Consider the following 4,355-nt stretch of genomic DNA (forward strand, 5'->3'; position numbering starts at 1 on the left):
AAAACATTAAACATTCAGAAAATATAGATCTAAAACATAACCAATAATTGAAGCTAAAAAACTGAAGTTGAAACATTGAAACTAAAGATCTAAAACATAAAAAGGAAGTGTCTTGCTCGGAATTTTAAGAAAAACAAATAGAAAGGAGATATGACGACCGGTAAAATGAAGAAAAGAAGAAAAGTAGGGATGAAGATTCACCTAAGCCTTTATCTTCTGCTTCTTCTTCTTCTATATCCGTGGTGTCGTTTCAGGACCGATCAGTTGCCTCGCACACGAATTTCAACTTTGGTCAAGAACAAGAAAAAACGTGCAGTCAAATTAAAAACTGAATCGGAATTCCAAGAGATTTAAAATGTTGGAAAAAAATATAATTTAAAAGAAAATAAATAAAGAATTTTAAGATGTTGGATATCTTTACATTATTAATTACCAATAATATCGCTTCACAATAATTTCAAGAGATTTGAAAATATGCAAGCTAACTTTCTAAATTAATTTGTGTTTAAAGACAATTTGTATTTCTAATCGGGAGGGGTAGATATGATAGTATTAATTTCAACTAATTATTCATTAATAATAATTCTAACTAATAATTAAATTTGTAAATAAAATTTACAATTAATTTGTATTTATAGACCGTTTGTATTTCCAATAGGGAGGAGTAGATATGATAGTATTAATTTCAACTAATTATTCATTAATGATAATTATAACTATTAATTATATCTGTAAATGGAATTTATAATTTCGGATATCATTTATTAGTGGCTTAAAGTTCTAATTAATTGAATACATATAGCCGTGTTATTTGAGTTCATGTTTTTATAATAGTAATAATAATACGATGATATGATAGTATGATAATAGGTATTTATAAAGATTGAGTGATCAGCTCACATGTACACGCACCTGAAGGTCAGAGCCCACCCTGATCTTTCAATTTTCAAGCCTCTGATGTTCTAGAAAAGTGGTGTATCATCTACTTGTAATGGATACCATCGGATTGCAAATGCTTATGAGAGATCGACCCCTTTCCGTGATTTGGAACAGCAAAAACCAGTGAAAATGAAACCATGGGTGTTGGGTGGTTTTCAAAATTGGAAGTCACAGACTCACAGTCGCTGTCTCTCTACGTGGAACCATGGAAATGATTCGGCTGGAAGGAAAATTTTCAAAACCCAAGGAATGCTTAATGGCTATTAATTCCTTTCCCAATTCTACATAAATTAATTCCTTTTCCAATTCTAGCCTTTCCGTAATCCAATTATCCAAATCCCAGACTCCGTCCTGATCTTGACGCCTGGCTTCAAAGCCTTATATATACCTGCGAAGGTGCTCTGGAGATATACATCATACGGTGAAGCAGCTGAAAAAGAAAGGAAGGATGAGCACTGCTGGCAAGGTCATCCGTTGCAAGGGTAGCTTGGTTTTTCCTCTTGAGTTCTTTTGATCATTTACTAAGTTTTGGATGGATTTTATTTTGTTTTTGAGTTGATTGGCATCTGGGTTTTCTTTTAATCGTCATTTTCGAGTGATGGGTTTTCAATTTTTCTTCTAAAGAAAGAAAAAGTTAATTTGGTTTTTTTATTAGTAAATTTCAGCCATGCAGAGGTTTTAAAGGAGATTTTTGAGTGATGGTTCTTATGGTTTTTTGCTTATTTGTGATTGAGCATGATCGGTTGTTGTTGTATGTGACTTCAGCTGCTGTAGCATGGGAAGCAGAGAAGCCATTAGTGATCGAAGAAGTGGATGTAGCACCACCTCAGGCATCGGAGGTTCGTTTGAAGATCCTCTACACCGCTCTCTGCCACACCGATGTCTACTTCTGGGAGGCCAAGGTAAGATCGTCTCTTCAAGAAAGAGAGAGAGAGAGCTCTGTTTTTGAGGATTCATGGCTGAAACTGAAATGGCCTTTTGACTTTCTAACAGGGGCAGCATCCTCTATTTCCTCGGATCTTTGGCCATGAAGCAGGAGGGTATGCATCAGTATTTAATTTCAGATTTAGAATGAAACAAATCTCACTCTAATTGCATTGCTCAGTCTATGTTTAGTTAACTTTTTTCTTCTGATTAACAGCTACCTGTATTGATGCCTTTTTTTTTTTTAGCTTGATTAGTACTTGGAAAAGAAAAATGAATATCAGTTCAGTAAACAATTCATTTGGGTTTGTTTCCAAAAAGTAGATCTTCTGATCTGCGGATGTTTCAGGATAATTTTTTTTATTGAGAATCCAGGTGTTCTGTCTCTTAGATCTTCTTTGTCAAATGAACCTTATTTAAAGTTTCTGCAATTGGTTTTGTGTTTCTGCAAGTTCTTGATTTTTTATCATTGAATTGGAACTGTTTATATATATTTAGCATTGTGGAAAGTGTTGGAGAGGGAGTTACAGAGCTGAAACCTGGTGACCATGTACTTCCAATTTTCACTGGTGAATGCAAGGAGTGTCTTCACTGCAAATCCGAAGAGAGCAACATGTGTGACCTCCTTAGAATAAACACAGATAGAGGTGTAATGATCAGTGATGGCAAATCTAGGTTCTCTATTAATGGCAAGCCCATCTATCACTTTCTTGGAACTTCTACCTTCAGTGAATACACAGTTTGCCATGTTGGTACTGTTGCCAAGATCAACCCTGCAGCACCTCTTGACAAAGTCTGTGTTCTTAGCTGTGGAATTGCCACAGGTTTGTGAAAACAAAATTTCATTCCAAACTCCTATATTACATTCCCTTTGTAGTTCTCTGATTGATAGAATCTTTTTGTTTTCAAGGTATGGGTGCCACCTTTAAATGTCGCAAAGCCTAAGAAAGGTTCATCTGTGGCTGTTTTTGGGTTGGGAGCTGTAGGCCTTTCTGTGAGTTAGCCATATATCCTTCTTTAATTTATTATGTATAGATACAAATTAACAATTTAATGTCACAAGTTAATAAGAATTTTCTTATGTTGTTGATGACATGCGATAACTAGGCTTGTGAAGGAGCCAGGATTGCCGGAGCTTCTCGGATTATCGGTGTTGATCTTAACCCCAATAGATTTGAACCAGGTAAGAGATCCTGGTCTACTTCTACCACAGAAGTAAGAACACAGTTTCTGGATAAATTCCTTTAACTGGGTAGCTCCATTGCTTTCAAATGTTGTTAAATCTGTTTCATGGATTAATGATTAGACCTAATTACTTGGTGAGCAGCTAGGAAGTTTGGGGTTACTGAGTTCGTGAACCCTCTAGACCATAAAAAACCAGTTCAAGAGGTCAGTTTCTGAACCAGTATTTCTTCTTCATGATAAACACTACCCTACCATAGAGTGGTAGATTGAATGAGATTTTCCATGTGGATTTTTTATTTGTTTAGGTAATTGCTGAAATGACCAATGGAGGAGTTGATCGGAGTGTCGAATGTACCGGAAACGTCAACGCCATGATCTCTGCATTCGAATGTGTTCATGATGTATGTATAAATCGTCACTGTCTCTATCTCCCACAAATGAGATGGATTTCATCTGAATCAGCCAAATCAAAATGTTAATTAATATGTCATTTGCAGGGTTGGGGTGTTGCTGTACTGGTTGGTGTTCCACACAAAGATGCCGAGTTTAAGACCCATCCAGTGAACTTTCTGAATGAAAGAACTCTCAAGGGAACCTTCTATGGAAACTACAAGCCTCTCTCTGATATTCCTTCTGTTGTGGAGAAGTACATGAACAAGGTAAACCATCTTCCAAGCAAAAACAAGAAATGTAGAGAAACTAAACTTAAAAGAAACAATAAAACTAAAGATGTGGACATTTTGCAGGAACTCGAGCTGGAGAAGTTCCTTACCCATGAAGTTTCATTTGCAGACATCAACAAGTCTTTTGATTATATGCTGAATGGAGAAGGCATTAGATGCATCATCCGCTTGGTTGACTAGTTGTAAATTTGTGTTTGATGAATAAAAGTAGTAGTATAGCAGCAGCAACAGTATTATATAAAATCCCATATGCTCTGCAGTGAATCAAAATAGGAGAGATCATAGAGATGAGTTTGTTGGTTGCTCTGCTTAGCTATGAATTTTGCTCTTCAATTAAGATAAAAGGCTGTGGACTTTTTTCTTTTTTTCTGTCTCTCCTCCAATTAAAACAACCGAGATACCACTTCAAATAATAGTTGGTTACCGGTGGTGGGGTGGTGGCGGCTAACTTCCGACAATGGGTTTTTGACTTTCATTCAAGAAAAAAAGAGCGAAAATTACATGATTAATTACAATTAAGTTTATGCTGGCAAAATTAAACAAGGTTGTTTGATTGATGCGACTTAAAATTGTCCTGATTGTCCAGCTGTTGGAGGCTTGTAAAACAAACGATAAACATGAGCC

The 4,355-nt window shown here is 35.9% G+C and overlaps 1 pseudogene across 1 annotated transcript; it reads left to right on the forward strand.

Moving 5' to 3' along the window:
* Positions 1-1,086: 1,086 nt before the first annotated feature.
* Positions 1,087-4,075, forward strand: LOC149007546 (alcohol dehydrogenase 1-like; annotated as a pseudogene). Its single transcript, XR_016175109.1, has 10 exons — positions 1,087-1,421; positions 1,705-1,841; positions 1,933-1,979; positions 2,362-2,687; positions 2,774-2,857; positions 2,971-3,046; positions 3,191-3,252; positions 3,354-3,449; positions 3,546-3,707; positions 3,795-4,075. The product of XR_016175109.1 is annotated as an alcohol dehydrogenase 1-like (transcript).
* Positions 4,076-4,355: the final 280 nt, after the last annotated feature.

This window comes from Hakea prostrata, chromosome 8 (genome assembly GCF_041222555.1).
Source record: "Hakea prostrata isolate BN-2017 chromosome 8, UWA_Hpros_2, whole genome shotgun sequence".
NCBI lineage: Eukaryota > Viridiplantae > Streptophyta > Magnoliopsida > Proteales > Proteaceae > Hakea > Hakea prostrata.